The following is a 26608-nucleotide window of genomic DNA, read 5'->3' on the forward strand; positions in this document are numbered from 1 at the left end:
ACAGATTTATTTGTATCTAACAATGTCCATACAATCAATTCAGAACTTCACAGAAAATTCCTTGGATATACATTACTTGTTTCGTTGTTTACTATTTTGTTTTTGCAGAAATTCAAGTCGCCGTTTTGTTTCCAGTCGATTTCAAAATGTTTGCTAAGTACTTTATTGACATCCTCTAGTTTCCCTTTTTCAATAGAAACTGTACGTTTTGTTGATGTTATTATTGATTCCATTATTGAAATATTGTTTTCCCGTTTTTAACTGACTTCGGTGAACGTAAAGTAGATCATTTTATTAAGTTGTCCTCTCCTTACAAAAAAAGTAGAGACGTTTTATTAACATTCCTTTGGAACTCTTGAATTTAAAGTGCCACTGATCTGCTGATTTTAGTTCCTTTTGAACACTGGCTTTCCATTCTAAAACTGGATTGTCTGTTCCCAAATGTATAACTGCACTGTATTTTAAGAACACTTTATTATATTGAGATGAATTTATTATTGTTAATATATCCTTTACTTCTTTTTAAATATTTCCGGATACTCGATCAGGTGGAATAAAACTGTTCCCAGCAACTGGAACTCTCGTTTCGATCTGCTCTATGTGACAAAGTGCTGCTGTCAACCATATCAGTAACATACCCACCACCGTCGTGTTGTGGTTTTAACCGCTACTTCCATCAGCTATCAAACGAATTACCTTAGTGTTTACAGGGATCGCTAGTCGCTATAGTGTTCTTTAAGGTGTGATACACTACTGACGATGTTTCATTTCATCCCTTTGCATATTCGTCCTCAGTCCACGTATCTATATTGTACATTGTCACGATTAAGATTTGAATGGCAATCTCGCTTAACTCAGTAAAGTTATATTTGTACAGTTGTCTACAGCAATGGGGACCTTGGGGAATACTTCGTAAGTTTTTCTGACACTCGCAGGTTAATGTAAAAACAAATTTGCTTTTGGTTTCTTAAGGAAACTATAAAATGCATTAGCTCGCAGTTTATGAACCCTGTACTCTTTCATCATATCATTCTTATGGCTTATATCCTGCATATTCTTTATCCGTTCCTTCAACCCCAAACATTTCAACATACTTCTGTTACTGGATTTCCAAATACTACAGAGCTATTATTATCATAGATCCCAGAAAAGAGCGGCCGGCCGGCCATACTCTGAGTGCTTTCCGCCGCGCGCTAACCGTAGTAGGCATAGACCTATGGCATTCAGTGTGGTTAGAAGTCGTGTAATGAAACTCTCGATTCTTCACGTGTACAACGTTAGTGTATAAAGTTTGGTAATTATTGTGTATTTAGGTAATGCCTAGCAACAAATTCTCATTCTGTGAACTTGTGTATATGTATAATACGTACATAAAAGGCAGAAGGTCGTGTGCGAAACAAGACGAAAATTCCGAATAAAGATTGCAAACAGACCTGTGCCCTCTGCCCTCTCTGTCGTCTAGACTCACTAAAATATTTAAAGAAACAGGCTCAGTGAAGAATCGAAAATCAAGCAGAAAACGTAGTGTTCTTATACGGAACGATTGTCAGTTTATTTCCAACAATATTCCGCCACTGCTCATAACTTACAGCTGCCGTGTCAATGAGCAGAGCCTTCTTTAGTTACAAGCCGGAGCCATACGTCGGCAACACTGTAATTAACTGTCACCCGGAGGCCGATCATACAGTACAGGTGTTTGTGCTAATGCCGATTTTCAATGTAAATTTGTTACAATATAAGTGTGTGTCGATGGAATTATGTTCGCGGTCGTACCAAACATTCATTATTGATGTATTATAAACTTTGTGCGTGTTGGCAATAAAATCAAGACAATAAATGAAAAAAAAATGGTTGCAGTCTTTGGAAATTTTTATGGTTAGTGATGACAAAGAAAATATTAAATATTGTATTAACTACATTTTTATAGTCTTACTTGTGGTTTGTGATGTATCAGAATTCTAGCCAAATTGTTGGGTCTCGCCTGCTATATCAATAAAGTTACGCCGTTGATTTTCAAGTTCATTGTAAACAGCTGTTTTGTGATCCCATAAAATAAGTTGCAGTTTTGAAGATTCGGAATGCCTGCTATACGTCAGAACTATCTATAATTTGTAGATGCATACACTCACTTTGTTGGTTTTCAAGGTTTATTTATTAATATTATTCCTTTTGTAATAAATTAGTTATAAACACGTTTCTTTTCACTTCGTATTTACAGGATTTAAAGTTCACTAAGTTTACGCTAATTGGCACATACTTAATAGATAATGATGTGTATTGTTACGTATGTTGAAGATATTTTCTTAATTTTTTCATAGATCTTTATACTTGGCCTTGGGCTATTTAAAATTATATTTTTTTTAAATTTATAACATAATTTAGGATAACAGTATTGTTATGATGACTGGCGAGGTTCAAACTGAAACTGACTTCCTGGGTATCGGAAATATTTATTGAAAAGCACGACAGATCACATGGAATTAAAATGTAGGCCTATATGACATTCTAGACCTTTCACGTCAGAGGTGAAACAACATAAAGCGACAAAACATTGTCAATTTAATAGCCACATAATGGTTAATTGATTTGAATAGGGTATTGTGAAAGTACATCGTTATTTTATTTATTTTTGATAGAAGTAACATTTATTTAAGTATTTATTTATTTTCCCTAGTACCATCAATTTAAAACACGTATGATTTTAATTTTTTTGAAGTTATAAGTGGTTGTATGCAAGTACTTAGGCGGTATTCTGAAATTCAAATAAAATACCATTTCGCATTCCGTAATAAATTACGTACATCAATACGCTGAATCTTGATCATATGCACTTAGTTTTGTATCAATTAATGTCGAAGATGTACATGTAACAACGAAATCAAAGCACTAAAACGTCAAACGTCATGCCTTTATTTCGCCTCCGCCCGCCTCCACTCTGCGTTGCCAAACCTACCCATGCTCCGGCTTGTAACTAAAGAAAGCTCTGCAATGAGGGACTTGAGGCGTATTTTCGATACGAGACTAATCAGTGATAATTTGCGGCTTCCAAAACCTCAGATATAACACCCTGTGACTTTTATTTATGGAGAACACTAAAAGGTAGGGTTTATAAGAAAAATCCTCATTGTATAGATGAACTAAAATACTACTATATAGGAGAAGAAATCCAAGCTATCAATGATGTGGAACTTCAGAGTGTTGTTCATTCGTTTATCAGAAGATGTCAGTTGTGTGTGGCGGCAAATGGGGGCCATTTTCAGCAACTACTGTGAGCATAGTAAGTCCAAATTATTGAACATTTATTGTTAGTACTGTTATATATTGGAGAAGCGCAGGAGAAATGGTTATGTGCTCGACGGAAACCACTCAGGGCGCGGCCGGCCGGTCGTCCGCTCTTTTCTGAGACCTATGATAATAATAGCTCTAAGCTTATATAAAGTATAATTGATTACATCGAAGTATAGCAAAACTCTTCTCACTTCTAATTTAATGAAACCAGCAACTTGTAATCACATGTTCGATTTTGGAGAGCAGCGCCATGTGATTATATCTGTGGTGTTCGGGTAAAGGGGTATGTCTTTTTTTGTCCAGGTGGAATTTTGTTTCCCAGATGAACACACAAGTTAAATTATTCAAGTGGGTGTGCAAAAATCAAGGAATACTAGCAGTTGATGTGTTTTATTTGTGTAGAAAATTATTTATAATAAGGGTTCCAAGTTCTATTTTCATTTATATCCGAACTCATTTTTATTACTTATCTCCCTTTATCCAAACACCACAGATATACATCCTACTTGATTTGTCAACTGGAAAGATCGCTTTTTGAAAGTAAGTTACCGATGGAAAGGTCGCACTTTGAAAATAACCTAATTGAAGGCAAGTTTTACGTTGAAAGAATGCAGTTTTCAATCTACCGTCCTCAACAAATGAGAAGAAAGTTAACAAACTTCTTATGAATACCAATTTCTCATTTTTGTAAAAAAGTGGAAGAGTCGCATTTCGAAACTATACTCCTCAAATATAGGGTAGAATATAGATCCTAAATTTGATTTTCCAGCGTCGGACACTTATCATTGATTATATGTAGGTCTCACGCTTCCACCTTTAGGAATAGGCCTATTGAGCGGAAAATACAGAGTATAAACCGCTGTACTGCCTTCACTTTGCTTTCTCTGCACTTCAGGAAGTGAATCTACGTTGCACTAATATGGTTGTGATGATGATTAACAGAGAAATAAAACTGGTAAAATTTCGCCATGGTAGACGGCATTACCCCGCAGGAACCGGCACAGAATATTGTCTTTATCCACTACAAATTCCATTTTGGTTCCATGGGAAGTAGGTATTGAATCTCCAACGTGAAAATCCGAAATTAACAGGATATAACTTAATAAACTGTTACAGTTGTAATAATAGAACTGGAAGCAGAAATCTATCAATTACACGACTGGATCACGTTGAAAGAAAGAAGACTAACCTATAGATATTAAATTTTAGGCTTTCATAATTATGAAATAGCCTTTAAGTTTTTGGACAATTATTTTTATATTAAAAACAGGCATTTATATAAATATAGAATATTGAGATAATTCATATCTTGCCACAATTATTTTCATTTTTATAACACTTTCATGACAATCTATAATTTGTTCCCATATAGCCTACTTCCTTACATGACACAGAAATTTGAGATAATATAAATTTTGATAGCATTATTTAATACTTTTGTAGTATTTTTAACGCACATTCATTCAAATAACACTAGCAGTTACATAAATATAAGCTTATTCTACATACTTTATAGAGTTCTCACGTTTTGGCACTGTTGCTGCATACAATTAGCCACATTTCTAAGTTTTCTGGAGTGAAAATCTTTGTGTTGTCTTTCAGCACTTTTTTGTACGCAGAAAAAAAAACTTTTCTACGCAACAAGATATCATGGACACATACAGTAGTTCATTGACGCCGCTGCTCATGGCCCCCAAGGTAATTCGCTTGTAAATGGACTTTTCCCCCCTACATAACTGTATACGTTTCCTTCATCTGTTCACACCCGAGGTTCCTCAGATGAATATTTTCCGATTTAATGGCGCAATACATATTTCCGACGCAGATACTTGCACCTTGGCGATGACATCTACATCATCTTTCAGCGGGAGAGACGCGGATTCTGGACGCTGATGTGCAGCACCTGTAGATGCTGGAAGTGACCCTTTATGAATGCCAGGAAGATGGCATTATGTTACTGTGAAGGGCTGTTTTGACTCAAGCAATGCGAGCTGCAGTGTTGCCAACACATACACTGTATCCCCATCAGTCTGTCACCTGGAAATCCGTCAGAATCCGTCAAAATTAAAAAAGAAGTAAGACCCACTCAATATATCTATATACAAATAAAAGCAAATTTTAACGCAAATTCCTTAACAATTTTAATTAAAATAATAATAATTCATCCACATCATCTCCCTCTCGTTCTGCAGTTGATGTGTTTTGTTGGTCTACGCTACCCCAAAAATTAAACAACTACAAATGACAACAGCTAAAAAAAATCAAAAGACGATGTAAATCGTAATTTCCGCCTGAAAATCCGTCACCCGTCAAACCATTCTTTTCCCGTCCGCTACACTTAAATTAGGTTACTTTTGACGGAATTTCTGCCCAGTTGGCAACACTGGCGACCTGGAGTCGGATGTATATATTATTTTATCTTAGCGATGGGCATGATATACATCTACCAAAAACGAGTTCCTAATGGGCGATAGTTTATATTGTTTTCGAAAGTCTTGGATTGCCCATCTTATCTATGTTGTTTAACCAGTTTTCAAGATACTTTCTGTTTTTTTTTTTCATGAACGAAACATATCAGCAACTCTCTCTTATTTCTTCGTTTCTAATCCTGTTCATAAGTGTATAACCCTGAGTTTTCCTCTGAAAACATTTCTGTGCTTTAAATTGTTTAAATCATATTTGATACTAGCTAAAACCACCCGGCGTTGCACGGGTTTTCCTTTCTGCTTCTGTTTTTAATTAAACTGCTTATTACATTTTCCGATCTCTCGGAAACCTAACTATAGACAACCAAAACGAACTGCCTTTACTAAGCTAAGATTTATTCTTTACTTAACGTCACTTACATGAATTGATGAACTCCTTAGCGAAATGCCTGCAAGCGTTAACTCAATTTAAAACAGTTGTAAATCAGGCACCGAAAAGAAAACATGTCATCATGTGCCTGACGTTCAAGGTTTTTTTTATTTATATATTTGTTTTTATTTATTTATTCTGATGTAGTTGAGGCCATTAGGCCTTCTCTTCCACACCGCCAGAAATACAAATAAAATAATAGAAAAATCGAACTATGAACAAAGTAAAACCCAACAATAATATGATTCCTTTTCCTCTTTCTGATCAGTTTCAGCATCGAATCAATATGTACATATATAATTTAATTTATATTGGAAGATTTTTTACCCCTTGACCGCTGTACACCCACTTATATCATACCCAGTTTTTTTTAAATATGACTTGGAAAATTATATCTCACAAATTCAGAACATATTATATTAATTCTTATTTTATACACACAATACAGATACAATATGAACTTGCAATAAGTCATTTTTTTACATAAAGACTAATATTCTTAGAGACGTATAGGCTTGACGGTATTTTAGAAATTAAGAGATTGTTATTTCCACAACCCATAACATACTACATTTGCAACGTGATTATACAGATAAAATTTCGCAGTAACATATTTTCGGACGTGAACAACAATATTTTGAGAGACGTATATTATAGAATTAATACAATGCTATTGTCAGTCGGCTTATGTACATTCACATACTACATTAGCAACATGACAGAAATATCATTGAATTGCTTTTTGATATGTGTAAAATCTTTTTTTCCCCCCACTCCTTTGTACAAAATATAGTCGAGGATGTGAAAAACACGCAGTTTTTAAGTAAATGTCTGCAACTTTGAAGTACTGTCCTTGAGCTTCATTTTAATATGGTCATTACAAATGCTAGTCGCACTGAATTGCAATTGCATTAAATAGAATGGGTATCATAGCAATACGTGAGATAAAAACATCTTATCCTTTCGTTTTTCCAGTTAATATTGCGACTTTATTACGTTTCTCATGGGTTCTTCACACCAATTCATGTTGGTGCATAGTTTTGGTGGGTTAATATTTCGCAGTAGTACGTCTGGTTATTCAATATTAAGTAAATTATGTGGTAGCAATCCTTGTAGTTTGAAATAAATCTAGAATTCAGTTGGATAAAACACAGCCTGCTCACTATCTACAACTGATCGAGAAATTCATAATACGGTCATGGACTGCGTAAAGATATTTATTGCACGAATTATCTAGTTTTAGCCTTCATGATGTTTACCAACAATGTTATTCGTGTTATAATTTCCATGGCCTTGTGAAAGTCGATGTTGAATACAAAAGACAATAATAAAAAAACAATTGACTATGGAAGATAGCATTTTAATATTACATGTTTGGTCGTATTTATTTCTATTTTTTATATTTTAATTAATTTAACGTCCATTTGTACAATTTTAATATAGCCTATGTTTTTCTCCTGGTTATGAATGTTAAATGTGCAAACTTTGGCACATATCGGTCAAAGCGTGTAGATTTGTATACATACCCACATTCACTTTTACCATATATATTAAGATATCAGTATAATTGTATGGTAACTTTGTTTGAGACAGCATAAATAAAATACTACGGGTATATTATTTATGTAGTAAAATTCCCTTTATGGCGGGTTAAAGTAAAATAACGTATCTAAAATAATGTAAATAAATTATATATATATATATATATATATATATATATATATATAGGAGCGGAGCTCAGGTTCGAACCTGTCACCCCTTACACTGTAATCACTCATCTTACCACTACGCTACAGAAAGCTACGTATTGAAGTGCTTGAATTTAAATATTATTCATGTTTTACATTTGCTATTATGTTTGATTTTGAATTTATAAAAACTAAACAAATATGTGTTTTATGTCATTTTGTATTGTATATTATTGCCCATGATACATTCAATCAAGAGATCGTACCTCATTTACGTAGTTTTAATTTAATATTATTTTATTTTATATTCCAATAACAATATGGCCGCTTTTACAACGGAAGAAGACGTGACTGGATGACGTCAATAAAAAACGATTGTAGAAGAGGCCATTTTAATATCATAAAGGCCTTTTACGTTCTAATTTTTATTGTTTTCAATAATTTAACGTCCATCTGTCCAATTTTAATGTAGCCTATGTTCTTCTCTGGGTTATGAAGATTAAATGTGCAAACTTTGGCAAATATCGGTCAAAGCGTGTAGATTTGTATTGAGTACATACATAAATACATACATACATACATACATACATACATACATACATACATACATACATACATACATAGCCACATTGACTTTTATATATAAGATTACACAGACCTCACTCTTACGTCTTTTGAATTTCCGACATAGATAATAGTAATAATAATAATAATAATAATAATAATAATAATAATAATAATAATAATAATAATAATATAATTCAGTCATAGTGTTCTGCCCAAGGTAAGGTCTTTCTCTGTAAACCCAGCATACTCCAGTGTTTCCTATTTTCCGCCTTCTGCTTAGTCTACGCGTATGACTCATGTATCTTAATGTTGTCTATCAGCTGATATCTTCTTCTACCCCGAATTTTCCTTCCGTTCACTATTCCTTTCAGCACATCCTACAGTAGGCAGTTTCTCCTTAGCCAGTGGCCCAGCCAATTTGTTTTTCTCTTCTTGATCAGTTTCAATAATAATAATAATAATAATAATAATAATAATAATAATAATAATAATAATAATAATAATAATAATAATAATAATACACTTGGACGTAGTTTCGTATTGAAATTTTAATAAAACTGCCGCCTCTTAAGAGTCGCGTCCCTAGGTCCAGGCTTACTTGGCTTTAGCCCAAATCTAGGCCTGAATATTCGTTAAAGTGATGCCATGAACTGTAAGTAATAAAGTTCTTTGGAATGGGTGGAGCCAACTGCATAACATTATTTCTACTATTTTAGATGTAGATGATTATATAAAAATTTACTGAAAAAATTTTCTCTTGGCAGTTGGTTGTTGCATCGCACAAAGTACCAGTATTTAATAGTCTACAAGTGAAGCCAGGACATTAGATGCAGAAGGTTGTATAAAAATGTACTGCAAAAATTAATTTCTCTTGGTAGTTCGTGCATCGCACAAAGTACCGACCTAGCCCGGGATCGAACCCGCAATCTCGAGCATAAAAGGCGAGCGCTGTACCAACTACGCTACTGAGGCCGACAATTTGTCTATGTTTATCAGTTTTAACATAATTTATAATGCAGCTCTTTGCTTGTTTCATTCATTCTCTGTGAACTGAAACAACCCAGAACTCACCACGAGGAGGTGGCTGCATGTCGAGTTCCGCCCTGCCCATCCCAGCCTCCCTTCCATGTGGACAGTGCATTTCATTATTCAGTTTTTTTTTAAGTATTATCATTTAAGTTCGTGTTTTACTTTTTCTTTCTTTTTTCCTCCATTTTTTTTCATTTTACATTCTCTTGAACTTTTCTTTTCTTTCTATATCTTCATTCTACTCTTTGTTTTTTTCTTTCTTTTATCTTGTCCTTTTTTCCTTTCTTTTCCTTTATTTTTTATTTTGGTAGGTTATTTTACGACGCTTTATCAATATCTTAGGTTATTTAGCGTCTGAATGAGATGAAGACGATAATGCCGGTGAAATGAGTCCGGGGTCCAACATCGAAAGTTACCCAGCATTTGCTCATATTGGGTTGAGGGAAAACCCCGGAAAATCCTCAACCAGGTAACTTGACCCGGCCGGGAAACGAACCCGGGCCACCTGGATTCGCGACTAGACGCGCTAACCGTTACTCCACAGGTGTGGACTCTTTTCCTTTTTCTTTTCTTATCATTCTTTTTCATACTTTTCTTTTTTCTTTTTCATTTTACCTTTTTTCTTTTCTTTTCTTTCGTTTTTCATTTTGCTTCTTTCCTTCTCTTTTCTTTCTTTTTTCTTTTCCAATTTTTATTTTGCTTCCTCTTTTCTCCTTTCTTTTCTTTCTGTCTCTTTTATACTTTTCTTTTTCTTTTTTATTTTTGTTCTTTTATCTTCCCTTTCTTTTTCTTTTATTCTTTACTTTTTCTTTCTATTTTTTCTTTTCTTTTCTTTCTGTCTTTAATGCTTTTCTTTTCCTTTATTTGCCTTTTCTTTTTCATTTTATTTTCCTTTTTTATTTTTTTCTTCCTTTCTTTTTTCATTTAATTTTTATTTTTATTTTCTTCCTTCTTTTCTTTTTTAATTATATTTTATATTGATTTACTTTTCGTCCCCTTTCTATTCCCTTCTTTTTTATATTTTCATTTTTCTTTGCTCATTTACTGTCCTCTTTTTTCTCTTTATTTATTTATTTTTCTGCTTTTCTTTTTCTTTCTTTATTCATTTTACTTTTTCTTTTCCTTTCATTTTTAATACTATTGTTTTCCTTTTCGTCTTTTTATTTTACTTATGCTTTTCCTTTTCTACTATCCTTTTCCTTTCTTTTTTCCTTGCTTTTTTATTTTGCTTTTTCTTTTTTCTTTTCGTTTCTATCTTTTTTCTGTCCTTTTCTACTTTTCCTTTTCGTTTTCTTTGATTTCTTTTCCTGCTATGTTTTCCTTTTTCTTCCTTTTTATCTTTGCGTTTTTTACTTTACTTTTTTGTCTTTTTTTCTTATATTTCTTTTCTGTTATTTTCTTTTACTTTTGCTTTTCTCATTTTACTTTTTTCTTTTCTTTCTGTTTCTTTTCTTTTCCTTTCTTGTTTTTCTCTTTCCGTTTTTCATTTTACTTTTTTCTTTTTCTTTTCTTCTCTTTTCTTTCCTGATATTTTATGCTTTTTCTTTCCTCGTCTTTTTCATTTTGTTTTATTCATTTCACATTTTTATTTTCTTTCTTTTTTCCTTTAATGCTTCTTTTCTTTTCTTTTTTACTTTTGCTTTTCTTTCTTCTTTCTTTTCTTTCGTCTTTCTTTCCTGCTTTTCTTTTCTCTTGTGTCCTTTTCTTTTTTTCTTTAGTTTTATTTTTTCTCGTGCGTGAAAGCTTGTTATTGTATGTTTAGAGAAACATGTTGAAATCGCAATCTAATGCGTGCAAAAAGGCCATATAGAACCCAAAGGGAGTTTTTTTTAATTTTAGCAGTGACAAAGCTAAGGTGTGAATACTTTGTAGACTGAAAAAAATGTACTTACTTCATTTATTTTTATACGAGAGAAGTTTCTCGGTTTTTCTGTAAAGTGTTTGTGACAAGATCCTACAAGCATGCGGTGATCACTCATTTTATTTTCCTTTTTTTTTTTTTTCTTTCTTCCTTTTCTTTTCTATTTTTTCTTTTTCTTTTTCTTTTCTTTTCTTCCTTTTGTCTGGTTTTCTTTCATTTTGCTTTTTCTTTTTTCTGTTCTGCCTTTGTTTTCGTTTCTTTTTTATTTATTTTTGCTTCTTTTACTTTTCTTTTATTTTTTTCTTATTTTTTTCTCTTTTACTATTCTTTGTTTTTGTTTTTATTTTAATATAGATTTACGTAGATTTTTCAGAAAATAACCCCAATATTAATACTACGGCTAATTAGTAAAGACAAATAAAAATTAAATTTAAAGACAAAAATGACAGAAATGGCTCATGCACTACTTACAGTTTGTTTCCCCTTACAGATGATGTTGTAGGCACTTCATCAAAGGATGAGATGAAGAAGGAAGAATTTAATCTTCTAGTCCTTCCATGTTTTGTTTGCTCTTGTTCCTTTTTGAAATTTACCCCCTGTGATGATCACTTGTCATTTAACAAGAACGTCAGTTGCAAAACTATTAATTGTGTACAACTTCAGTTGTGTATATTAATGTTGAAAAGTATTCATATAAAGATATAAACATTAAACGAAATCAATTCTGTCTTTCTAAAATTAAGCCTGATCACATACTTACTTAACGAACGAATGTTGACGATATGTGCCAGAGCAGACTATGTTACTGAGCAACAGAGGGCAATATATTTAACAATAATAATATTGCAATGCCATTGTCTCCTATGTATTGCAGACTGCTGCGTCTTGTATAGTTTAGTAGTAAGATAAAATGATTCACTCAGAAGCAGAAAAGATTGCAGGCGTGAGAATCACACCCATGACTGAGTCAGGTGAAGCACATAACTAACATAATTATTGTGAACAATGTGATTGTTATTCACTCATGAAGATACTCATGAAATCATTCGTATATGACAAATATTTATTATGCCTTCAGAAACTATTATTTGACATGTACTAATAATTATAAACAACAAACTGAATAATATCGAAACTGTTGATTGAGAATGGCGTGATTGTACAGTCTTAGAAAAAAGTTTTGTTGTGCAGATACTTTACTAGTCCCAGAAAGGAGGCAGTGCGCTTGTGAATGGACTTTTCCTCCCTGCATAACTGCATACGTTTCTTTCATCTGTTCACACCCGGGGTTCCTCAGAAGAATATTTTCGGATTTAAATTATATTTCCGACAGACACTTGCACCTTGGTGATGACATCTACAGAATCTTTCAGCGGGAGAGACGCGGATTCTGGATGTTGATGTGCAGCACCTGTAGATACTGGAAGTGGCCCTTTATGAATGCCAGGAAGATGGCATTATGTTACTATGAAGGGCTATCTTGGCTCTAGCAATCCGAGCTGCAGTGTTGCCAACACATACACTGTAACCCCGTCAGCCCATCACCTGGAAATCCGTCAGAATCCGTCAAAATTAAAAAAGAAGTAAGACCCACTCAACATATCTATATACGAGTACAAATAAAAGCAAATATTAACGCAAATTCCTTAACAATCTTTATTAAAATAATAATAATTCATCCACATCATCTGCCTCTAGTTCTGCAGTTGATGTGGTTTGTTGGTCTACGCTACCCTAAAAATTAAACAATTACAAATGACAGCAGCTAAAATGGTCAAAGGACAATATAAATCGTAATTTCCGTCACCCGTCAAAGCCATTCTATTCCCGTCCGCTACATTTAAATTCCGTCACTTTTGACGGAATTTCTGTCCAGTTGGCAACACTGGCGAGCTGGAGTCGGAGGTAGGCTATGTATTATTTTATCGTGGTGATCGGCATGATATACGGCTACCAATAACGAGTTCCTAATGGGCGATAGTTTATATTGCTTTCGAGAGTCTTGGATTGTCCATCTTGTCTATGTGGTTTAACCAATTTTCAAGATACTTTTCTGCTTTTTGTCATGAATGGAAAATATCAGCAACTCTCTCTTATTTTTTCGTTTCTAATCCTGTTCATAAGTGTGTAACTCTGAGTTTTCCTCTGAAAACATTTCTGTGCTTTAAATTGTCTAAATTATAATTGATAATCACATACCTCGCTTCTATATAGAGTGGAAATGAAATAACCCTGTAGATTTTCGGAGTGAATAGCTCATAAAAGTGTAATACATATTGGTAGAAAGTTCATAGTTTTCTCAGAAAGAAATGTTTTTTCCCAAATGCATAACACCCTCTTATTCGGTAATATTGCGAGTACGATCGTGATTTTTGTTCATATCGATAGAAAGTCTAATACAGAATCATTTATTCCTCTGGCGTCTTTCAATAGCGTGGACGGTTTTCGTGTAAATTTAATTTGAAAACCACTACTTTCAAGTCACTGAATGATGCAAGCAGATTGCAACGTCGCGTCGCGTCGTAGCGAGAGAGGAATGCTCGTGTACAGAGACAAACCGAGTTCATTGACCTCTTACATCTGTTTTACGAGAAGTGTGTGTTTGCGGTGATGTTGCCGGGCTGCTGAAACTTCCAACTTAATTTTCTAATTAACCGTGCAATTAATCACAAAACATAATATAGATTTTCCATTCATTTAAGTGCACTCTATCGTCCTTTTCAATCTGCAGGGTTATTTCACTTCCACCCTGTATCTAATATCGCAGAGAATGTCATTGTTTTATAACATTTCATTTTCGTTTCTATTATTGTTCTATTCCTTAATGTCATATGGATAGTGCCACATAGGTATATGAAATCTTAATAATTTTGTGCTGATGTCTTTTGAATTTTCGACATCGATAATGATACAATAATAATAATAATAATAATAATAATAATAATAATAATAATAATAATAATAATAATAATTCAGTCATAATGTTCAGCCCAAGGGCAGGTCTTTCTCTGTAAACCCAGCATACCCCAATGTTTCCTATTTTCCGCTTTCCGCTTAATCTCCGCATATGACTCATGTATCTTAATGTTGTCTATCAACTGACATCTTCTTCTACCCAAGTTTTCCTTCCGTTCACCATTCCTTTCAGTGCATTCTTCAGTAGGCAATGTCTTCTTAGCCAGTAGCGCAGCCAATTTCTTTTTATCTTCCTCATCAGTTTCAATAATAATAATAATAATAATAATAATAATAATAATAATAATAATAATACACTTGGACGTAGTTTCGTATTGAAATTTTAATAAAACGCCGCTTTTTAAGAGTCGCGCCCCTAGGTCCAGCCTTACTGGTCTTAGGCCCAAATCTAGACCTGAATAGCCTATTCGTTAAAGTGACACCACGAACTGTAAATAATAAGGTTTTTTGGAAGGGGTGGAGCCAACTGCATAACATTATTCCTACTATTTTAGATGCAGAAGTTTGTATAAAAATTTACTGAAAAAATTTTCTCTTGGCAGTTGTTGCATCTCACAAAGTACCGGTATTTAATAGTCTACAAGTGAAGCCAGGACTTTAGATGCAGAATTTTGTATAAAAATTTACTGAAAAGTTTAATTTCTCGTAGCAGTTGTTGCATCGCACAAAGTACCGGTATTTAATATAAGTGAAGGCAGGACTTCTTCAGTGCTGTCACCGAGTCTTCGACGGAACTGCTGTACCTATGTTTTACACGTCACGAGCGATGAAATCTGTCCCTGCCTACCATACCTCCCTGTGGAGATCCGGCTGCTTCGCCGCCGTCGCAGCTGTTGTGTGGGGGTAATTAAAAGTGTGCAATGCGTCGGCTTGATCGCAAAGATCGTCCAGGTAAGCGCAATACGAGATACAGCATCACGTCACTCGAATGCGGGGGAGAAAGCTAATAAACAGTGACTGAGTGGATGCACTGACAGGTGCTCGAATCGAGAACAGAGACAAGCGTGGGGGATGAACTTACTTCCCCTTCTCGAAAAGCGATGTTAGCAGTTCCATTGCGCTGCTGGGAAAAGAGATTTTTCGTTTTGATGTCGGATATTATTATGGTACTTATAGTAGTGGTATTGTATTGTACTGTACTGTATTGTGTTGTATGTTATTGGGGGATCATTATCGCCCATTTCAGCTATCTTTGCTGATCTATCGTGCTAGGCTCATTCTCGCCTATAATAGTCGACTGCGCTAGGGTTCACTGTGTATCCATGTTTCATGCAGGCAGATAAGAATGGTGGTGGTACTGTCTGAGCATAGAGATGGAAACGATATATCGGTTTTTACGAAATATCGGTATTTTCGTTTCGATATGTCGATATATCAGTATCGAAATTTTGATTAAATATATCTTATAATATATCGGTTTTCTCATAAATTTATCGGTTTTTTGTGGGTTTATCATCATTATCAACAACAACAAAATCCACACTAGACAACTCCGATAATTCCCGAGATATGGTGGTAATGAAGATGGACTTTACATAATTGTGCAACCTTGAAATATCCAATATAATCAACACCTTGCTCTAATTGGCTGAACTGGAATTCGAATTCAAACTGTTTAATATGCAGCACAAAATTCAAACTGCAGTGTGTACGAATATGAGACAGACGGGAGGTTTATCTACTATTGTATTAATAATAATCCGTGGCGATACAGCCCACGAAGGGCCAAGGCCGACCAGCCGGCTGCTGATCTCACGGCCACATGCCGAAGCAGAGATGGACGATCATCCAACCATAATGGAGGTATCATGTGGTTAGCACGCTAAGCTCCCCAGCCGCTATAGCTGGTTTGCGTAACCGGATTTCGCTACCTATCATAGCTCCCCAAGTGCATCACGATGCTGGGTGGGCACCGGTCCCATACACTGGCTGTTTCTTCCCCGTGAGGACTCGAACCAACGCGCATTCCGTAATGCGAGTCCGAGGCAGGATGCCTTAGATGACGCCACGGCGCGGGACATTATATTAATACTATTAAAGTTCTCCAAGGCAGTAGCAACTCCAACCCTGAACGGGAACCGTCTGACCTCAAAACGGATATCAAAACTTTTATTTCTATATTCTGAAATGGAAAGAGAAACAAGGATTTAAGACCGATGTGACATTTGTTTATGGTTATGATTTCTATGCACAACCTAGTACTGACATTCTGTTTTCTTATTATATCTTTTAGTGGATAAAAATTCTATCCCTATCATCATCACCATTGTTGTTTGGAATGTTAGAGTGTAACAATAACTTGCAATGGAAACTTAATATAGAAGGATTCTATGTACGATTTACTTACCGTACATTTAAAAATAATCACAAGTTCTGTTTATTTACATTTAAAAATGATTACGTTGTTAGGTAGAAAAGAGCATTATATCTGTGTCCTGGATTCAATCCTCTATAAAATTAGAATAATTGAATCAAGTTCTAATATTAAATACTCAGCCATGCAGAGTTGGTAGTTGACTTAACTCTTTCTCACTACATCATTTAAGCTCACCTTACTTTCGCCATAATTTTGATTTAGGTTAGGACTTACATCACTGTTATGATGTTAATTTAAATGGTAAAAAGGAATATTAAAATTTAAGTAATTTTATTGTAATACAGTAAATGTACACCTGAAAATGAAATTTGTTTACGGAATAGCGATATATCGATAATCATTCGATATATTTTCTGCAAAAATAACAATTATCGAAATTAGGTTTGCAATATATTGCAATATCAATCCGTCGCTATTTAAATCATTTCCTTCATTACTATCTGAGGATCAACTTTGAAACCGCGGCAGGAATGCGGCGTGGAACCGTTAGAGAGTGATGACGTAAGACTGTACTATACTAGACTAAAAATATACACCACGACAGGAGTGCGGCATGGAAGCGATAAGCGGGTAATGGCGTAAGACTCAAGAGCTGTACTACGAAGGGAACACCCACACACATCCCTAGCTGGCCGTGCTGAGTCACGTCCCCCTGCTCCCCACTTCCTCATACAACACGGTTTCAGAGCTGAAAAATAATTTCTCACACGTTCCGGAACTTCATAGGGTTCACAATTAAGGTCGTAAAATAAACTGATGAAAGCAGCAGAAATGTGACTTCTAATATCTGTAGCAGGTTACATTTTAACAGAACATAAACGGAATAAAGAAATAAAAAAATACTAGTAGGTAACAAGTTCGGACTCCGAATAGAAAATTATAAGAAGAGGTGGTATTAACGAGTATAACGTAGCCTATGGATACAAGAGTTCCTCACCAATTATTACTTTACAGCATTACAAGCAGGAGAAGAAAAGGAATCTCGAAGAAGAGATGAATAGACATCAGACAGAATTATCTGTATAGCCGGAACATGTCAAATCGGCCTAACCCGTGTTGATGATGATTACAATAATAACTATAATCATTAGGGTCGCATCACAATACCCAACAGTGAAAGAGACCTTATAGATCGATGGCGATACGGTTTTGATTGCGGGGCCAAAGATAATTCCGAAATGTCGGTGAAATTACTTCTCAAAATAGAGTTGAAAAAACTAAAATGTTCCCAAAGTGATGATCATTCTCTTCCTGATGATAGGAAAGATTACCGTTATGGATAATATCATTATATTGATGATAAGTAGAAACCGGATTTTAAAGGGAATCCTTTTTTTATTTCAACACGAAACATGAAATAATTAATTACGATGTTCAAAACTATCTTCCACCGGCCAAATTATGTGGTTTTGACTTCTTTTTTCCCCTTTTTAGTCCATGTTCCCTTTCCCCCCCCTTTTTTTTAAATCTCTTATTTTGGTCCTTTTTTGACAGAATATCGCAAACATTTAGATAATTTTCCTATATTTTTCCGATAGGCCTATAATTTCCTGAGCAAGCGAAAATAAATACAGCCTAGTTCTTCTTCTGATTCCAGACAATGAAAAACTAATAAAGTGTGCTGATTTAGAGTTCAGAATAAAAAGAAAATTTTCACCTCTGGTTTCAGTTGATGTTGAGTGGTCATTTTCTGTTTATAGACACATTCTCCATTCAAAGAGGCAGAATCATATTAAAACATATTCAAATGTTGAATGTGATCAAATACAACTCTTTCTTTATGTTGTGAAGCGACAAATATAAGCTTGTGTGTGCTATGTGTATCCATGAATGTGCTGAAGTGTGTTTTCAATTAAAATAGCAACCTTTTGAGGGAGTAATATAGTCCTTTTTGAAGTCCCTTTTTGATTATATCAAATACAACACTTTCCTTATGTTGTGAAGAGATAAATGTAAGATAGTGTGTGGCATGTATTTCCATGAACGTGCTGAAGTGTGTTTTGGGGAGTAATATAGTACTTTTTCATGTCTTTTTTTTTTTTTGGCTATAACTTTCCCTTTTTTTTGGTCCTTTTTTGATGAAAGATTTTCTCTTTAAAATCCGGTCTCTAATGATAAGGGTTGTGATGATGATAATGACGAGGATGATGGTGATGATAACGGAGAAATTTAGAATTACATGTGAGGAGGAAAGACGTAGAGAAAATCTTTCGCTGTTTGGCTGAATTGATAAATAAATTTTGCTCAGAGATTTGTGTAAGTATTTTTACCCCTTGAAAATTCTAGCTGGTGAATTTTTCGTTTTAGGACATACTTCAGTTTTATCTCGGAAGTACGTAGTCTATAATTTGGGATAACAAGGATCGGAATATTCCTTACGTAACAGAAATGCAATAATACGTGTATTTCGATTTTAATGACATCACATTGCTTTCTGAATTAGCCTAATGATGAAACTCTATTGCGAATAAGTTATAATTGACTTACAGTATGTCACTATTTATTTAAAGCGTCGTGTACCACGTATGGCACACGTGCAACAGTGTCTGGACTATACTTGTACCAAGTCCCCTGAGTGGAAGCATCCCCCGCTTGAACTCGCGTTTACAATAACGAGCTTGTGGGGTGAGCACCCTCTTCATTCAGTCGTAATCCCTTTTTATTAGTCAAGCAAAGTAGTGACTCGATTTAATTTGATCAAGTCGCTAGTAAATATCGTAGACCTGCTAAACTGAACTGACCTGCCTCTAAAATCGAGGAAATAAAATATAGCCTAAATGGGAGCACTGCCAAGTAAAATCCGCAAGTTGAACAACAAATGCAGTTCGCAAGAAGAAGCAGATGCTTGTTGAGTATCGATCTGTGTAAAAGGAGCTCTTATCTTACGTAGAGGTACTGTGTACGACGTTGAAGGCTCTTCTAAGAAAACAGAAAAAAAAAGACTGCAAGAAGGCCGTATTGTAAAGCAGATATTAGAGATGAACAACGAGCGAAAATGCAAGACTATCAGCGCCCGAAAAACCGAAAACCCGCACGACAGTATTGCCTGTCGTTGACTGCTTGTAAGAAAATGTTCAGAACATCGGGACTTCGGGGGTAATCAACTCTCGAACTTCAAGCAGCCTGAACCATTCACTCTGTAAGTGACTGTGTTTATTATAGTCTTTTCTTTGCATTGTAAGTAATTATTTTTATTCATCAATGTCAAGAATGGAGGCTTGTGTCCGATTCCAGTACACAAGTATGTGATTACACTTTTTTACTTCTGTCGACAGTAGTTCAAAAAATAAGTATTACTAGCAATATCGTTTTCAACATAAAAAGTAAATAAATTCTTGCGAAACTTAAAAAAATAATTATTATAAAATATGTGTTACGATTTTGAGCATACATATATGTATTTATATCGTATTATTCACATAACGGAGCTTAGAGAAACTTGTTTCCTTAGATAAATGCCGATTTAAAATTATCTTTTTTGTTTGACAACGCTCGCAACTGCAAGGTTATATCAGCGTCGCCAGTGTGCTGGAATTTGTCCCACAGGAATTCATTTACATGCCAGTAAATCTACTGACGTGAACCTGTCTCATTTAAACACACTTAAATGCCATCGACCTGGGCCGGGATCGAACTCGCAACCTCGAGCACAGAAGCCGATTATATTTTATGTCAATTAATAAAACAGTTCATTCAGGCAGAACGCTACTTCTTATTAAAGAGCAAGGACTGTTTAAAATGTAGTCAAAACCCTTGTAATGCTGGGGTGGTGATAGTAGACCTATTAGCACTAATTTTTATATTAAAAATTAAATTATGGTTTATTTAACGACGCTCGCAACTGCAGAGGTTATATCAGCATCGCCGGTGTTTCGGAATTTTGTCCCGCAGGAGTTCTTTTACATGTCAGTAAATCTACTGACATGAGCCTATCGCATTTAAACACACATAAATGCCATTGACATGGCCAGGGATCGAACCCGCAATCTCGAGCATAAAAGGCAAGCGCTATATCAACTGAACTACTGAGGCCGACAATTTGTCTATGGTTATCAGTTTTAACATAATTGATAATGCAGCTCTTTGCTTGTTTCATTCATTCTCTATGAACTGAAACAACCCAGAACTCACCACGAGGAGGTGGCTGCATGTCGAGTTCCGCCCTGCCCATCCCAGCCTCCCTTCCATGTGGACAGTGCATTTCATTATTCAGTTTTTTTTTTAAGTATTATCATTTAAGTTCGTGTTTTACTTTTTCTTTCTTTTTTCCTCGATTTTTTCATTTTACATTCTCTTGATCTTTTCTTTTCTTTCTATTTTCTTTGTTATCTTCAATCTACTTTTTGTTTTTCTTTTTTCTTTCTCTTTCTTTTATCTTGTCATTGTTTTCTTTTTTCCTTTATTTTTTATTTTGGTAGATTATTTTACGATGCTTTATCAATATCTTAGGTTATTTAGCGTCTGAATGAGATGAAGGCGATAATGCCGGTGAAATGAGTCCGGGGTCCAGTACCGTAAGTTACCCAGCATTTGCTCATATCGGGTTGAGGGAAAACCCTGGAAAAACCTCAACCAGGTAACTTACCCCGGACAGGCCACCTGGATTCGCGACTAGACGCGCTAACCGTTACTCCACAACTGTGGACTCTTTTCTTTTATCTTTTCCTTTTTTCTTTTCTTAGCATTCTTTTTCATACCTTTCTTTTTTCTTTTTTATTTTACTTTTTTTTTCCTTTTCTTTTCTATCGCTTTTCATTTTGCTGCTTTCCTTCTCTTTTTTTTTCTTTTTTCTTTTCCAATTTTTATTTTGCTTCCGCTTTTCTCCTTTATTTTCTTTCTTTCTCTTTTATGCTTTACTTTTTCTTTCCATTTTTTCTTTTGTTTCCTTTTTTTGTCTTTAATGCTTTCCTTTTCCTTTTCTTTTTTATTTTATTTTACTTTTTATTTTCTTTCTTCTTTTCTTTTTCATTTTATTTTATATTTATTTAATTTTCTTCCTTTTCCTTTTGCCTTCTTTTATATATTTTCATTTTTCTTTTACATTGCTCATTTTACTGTCCTCTTTTTCTTTTTTCTCTTCATTTATTTATTTATTTATTTATTTATTTCTGTGCTTTTCTCTTTCTTTCTGTTTTCATTTTACTTTTTCTTTTCCTTTCATTTTTTCTTGAATGCTCTTGTTTTTCTTTTCGTCTTTTTTATTTTACTTACTCTTTTCCTTTTCTTCTATCCTTTTCCTTACTTTTTCCCTTATTTTTTTATTTTGCTTTTTCTTTTTTTTCTTTTCGATTCTTTCTTTTTTCATTCCCTTTTTTATTTTACTTTTCCTTTTTATTTCCTTTGATTTCTTTTCCTATTATGTTTTTCTTTTTCTTCTTTTTTATCTTTGCCTTTGTCATTTTACTTTTTTGTCTTTTTTTCTTATCTTTCTTTTCTGTTATGCTTTTTACTTTTGCTTCTATCATTTTACTTTTTTCCCTTCCTCTCTGTTTCTTTTCTTTTCCTTTCTTGTTTTTCTCTTTCCTTTTTCTTTTTCCTTTCTCTTTCCTGGTCTTTTATGCTTTTCTTTCTTCGTCTTTTATCATTTTGTTTTATTAATTTCACAATTTTATTTTCTTTCTTTTTGCTTTTATATTTCTCTTTTCTTTTTCTTACTTTTGCTTTTCTTTCTTTTTTCTTTTGTTTCGTCTTTCTTTCCTGCGTTTATTTCTGTTGTGTCCTTTAATTTTTTTCTTTCGTTTTATTTTTTCTCGTGCGTGAAAGTTTGCTATTGTATTTTTAGAGAAAGATGTTGAAATCGCAATCTAATACGTACAAGAAGGGCATATAGAGCCCAAAGGGATTTTTTTTTTATTTTAGCAGTGACAAAGCTAAATGAAAAAAATGTACTTACCTTATTTATTTTTATACGACAAATGTTTCTCGGTGTTTCTATCAAGTTTTTTTGTGACACAGACCCTACAAGCAAGTGGTGATCACTCATTTTCTTTTGTATTTTTTATTTGACTTTTTCTTTTCTTTTCTTTCTTTTTTTCTGGTTTTCTTTCATTTTGCTTTTTCTTTTTTCTTTTCTGATTTTCTTTTCGTTTCTTTTTTATTTATCTTTGCTTCTTTTACTTCTCTTTTATATTCTTTTTTCTTATTTCTTTTTACTATTCTTTGTTTTTGTTTTTATTTTTATTTTAATATACAGTCAGTAAAAAATATTTCCGTACACCAGGCTCACATATTAACATTTGTGAAAAAATCTGATTAAATATACAGTAAAAAATAAATTTTATTATTACGTAATATATACTCTGTTTACAGTTAATACCTACAGGAAACAGCGCAGTTACCTCTGTACTTTTTCTTGTAAACACAACACAACACAACTCAGAACTAAAGGAGAGTACATAAAATCTCCGTACGGGCAGCACTGGTGTAAGAGTGCCTGTGTTTGTTGTTCAGAAAGCTACAGAGTCAGTATAGAGTTGTCTGTGACTGTAGTAAGGTAAGACGCAGCAAAATTTGGGACTACAATGGAAATACCAATACCAATTAGAGAGTTAATTGTTAAGTTGAGAAAGGAGGGACAGTCGATAAAAAAATAGCAGAAAATGTAAAAAAAACCCTCTTCTGTACAATAATGTGTTTGAAAGGTACAATGACACAAAGTAACTGGTTAGTAGAAGTCGATCAGGACGATCCAAGAAACTGGAATCCAACCATAGACAGGCAGTATTGAGATCCGTTAGAGAAAACCCAAAGATAATTGCACAGAGACTGGCGGCCATGGTTAAAGAAGATTATGGGGTAGAGGTAGTATCTCGGACTATACGAAATGTCATAAAAGACGAAGGTTACCATGGCCGAGTTGCCCGAAAGAAGCCCTATGTGAGCAACGTCAACAAGCAGAAGAGATTGGCATTCGCCAAGGAGCATGTTAACAAACCTCAGGACTTCTGCAATTCAGTCATAATCTTCAGTGATTTGGATGGTAGGACAATGGTATGGAGAAAGCCAAGTGAACAATTACAGAGCAAGAATTTGTGCCCTACTTTAAAACATGGAGAAGGTAGTGTTTCTGTTTGGGGCTGCATGAGTGCTGCAGGTGTGGGAAATTTGGTTTTTGTGAACAGGACTATAGACTGAATACAATATTTGAACATCCTGAAGGAAAACCTACACGACAATGCTGAAAAACTCAACATCAGTGAGACATTTATCTTTCATCAAGACAATGACTCTAAACACACTGCTTCAAATGTGAAGCTCTGGTTATTGTACAATACAAAAAGAAAACAGCTCTATACTCCTCCACCATCCCCCGACAAGAACGCTATAGAACATTTATGAGATGAAATAAAACGAAGGCTGAAAAAACATAAGATAAGAAGCAAGCAACAATTGAGGGAAAAATTCTAGAAGAATGGGGCAACATTGAGCCGGAGAAAACAAGAAAACTAGTACAAACAATCCCTAAAAGCATGAGGGATGCAATAAAACCAAAAGGAGGTCCAATTGATCACTGAATGAAGATTGGTTGGTAATTTGAATGCATATAAACTGTAGTGTACGGAGACTTTTGTTTCATTATGTTTTTGGTTTTCAGTTTCATTTAATATAATTTACAAGTTTGTTTCTTTATTTTTAAAACTATAATATATAATTCGTTAGTATACATCGGGATAATCTATACAAACGGAACAGGACGTTTTTGTTTTACTTATATATATATATATATATATATATATATATATATATATGTGTGTGTGTGTGTGTGTGTGTGTGTGTGTGTGTGTGTGTGTGTGTGTGTGTGTGTGTGTGTGTGTTATTTTGTAAAAGAGAATAAATTGGTAGGTTTACGGAGACATTTTTTAATGACTGTAGGTTTACATACATTTTTTAGAAAATAACCCCAATATTAATACTACGGTCAATTAGTAAAGACAATAAATAAAAATTAAACTTAAAGACAAAAATGCCAGAAAATGGCTCATGCAATACTTACAGATTGATTTCCCCTTGCAGATGAGACGGAGAAAGAAGAATTTAATCTTCCAGTCCTTCCATGTTTTGTTTCTTCTTGTTTCTTTTTTAAATTTACACCCTGTGATGATCAGTTGTCATTTAACAAGAACGTTAGTTGCAAAATTATTAATTGTGGACAACTTCAGTTGTGTATATTAATGCTAAAAATATATTCATATAAAGATATAAACATTAAACGAAATCAATTCTGTCTTTCTAAAATTAAGCCTGATCACATACTTACTTAACGAACGAATGTTGACGATATGCGAGAGCAGACTATGTTGCTAAGCAACAGAAGACAATATAACAATAATAATATTGTAATTCCATTGTCTCCTATGTATTGCAGCCTGTACATTTTGTATAGTTTAGTAGTAAGATAAAATGGTTCACTCAGAAGCAGAAAAGATTGCAGGCGCGACCATGACTGATTCAGGTGAAGCACATAACTAACATAATAAATTGTGAACAATATGATTATTATTCATTCATGAAGAAACTCGTCAAATCATTCGTAAATGACTTAAATATTTATTATGCCTTCAGAAACTATTATTTAATATTTATAAACAGCACATATGTTTAATACAAACTGAATAATATCGAAACTGTTGATTGAGAATGCCGTGGTTGTTCAGTCTTAGAAAAATATTTTGTCGCACAGATACTTTACAAGTCCCAGAAAGGAGGCAGTACAAAATTTCAACCTTTATCTGCTAGGGAAACAAGTAGTCTTATTGTGTGGTCGGATAGATGTGTGTCACAGAAAAACAATTACAAAATGCTGTCACTTCTGAGTCATTTTGTTTTGTGGGGTTATTTTTCTACCGTAGAGCAGAACTTCCTGTCCAGTGAACACAGTTTTCTGCCCTGCGACGACATTTCACACTAATAGAAAAACAAAAAAGGAGTGCTAAAGTGTATGTACCATTCTAATGGGTTGAAGTGATAATGGCCGCTAGACCAACAAATTCATTCCAGGTTACTTACATGCAATCAGAGGACTTAAAAAATTTGATATTTTGGACAAGAATGTCATTCAACCCAAAGAACTTAAAATAACAGAAGCGATGTGGCTTAAATATTCACAAGATGATCCCTTTTCTGTTTATGTGCGAAAATCTCATAGGACTGTACTGTTGTGGATTGTGTATCCATTTCACAAGAAACAGCGTGGGAGAAATATTATACTTGTCACTATTCCACCAGCTTCACTGAACCTTTGTATTAAAGTCTCTTACCCATCAAAAAAGAGAAGAAAGGAGATCTTACACACATATATTGAGCACCGCAAGTTGCAAGTTATAAATGGATTGATCTATTTCCAACTAGAATATAACGAGTAGTGTCATATCGTGTGCTCTACTTTGATAACTTTTTTCTTACATTTTAGTTTTTTTCTACTTTGCAGTGATTTTGAGCATGTGATGTCTATGTTGTATGAATATTAGATTGTACTGCCCTTAGAAATAAAGAATCTTTCATTTTTGCTCATTTCCTTATGTTTAATTTGTTTTCTAATTGATGATACACCCTTATTCCATTGTAATCTCAAAACAATTTCTGTTATTTCAAAATTGTGAACTTGAAATATTACTATTTCTTATCTAATAATTGAATAAACCCTCAAACAAGATTTTACTGGTAGCTGTAATGTTACATGACTTAAGTCAAGCCTATCAGACGTTTTTTGTTCATAATATAAAAGTAATATTTCGTTGGTTACACGTTATTCGAGGGACGTCTTCAATTTATCACTTATCACGTCCCACGCTTTAAGGCATTGAAATCTCTACTATTCTTAATACAGTTTATTCTATTGATTTGTTTCATCTTGTATAATGTATTCATTGTATTGGAATCCACAAATTCTTCAGTGACATCTCCTACTTTATTGTTACTGGTATATGCTCATCTTGGAGAGTGAACTTTAAGGTCACCGATCACTAT

Source organism: Periplaneta americana, chromosome 3 (genome assembly GCF_040183065.1).
Source record: "Periplaneta americana isolate PAMFEO1 chromosome 3, P.americana_PAMFEO1_priV1, whole genome shotgun sequence".
Classification (NCBI taxonomy): domain Eukaryota; kingdom Metazoa; phylum Arthropoda; class Insecta; order Blattodea; family Blattidae; genus Periplaneta; species Periplaneta americana.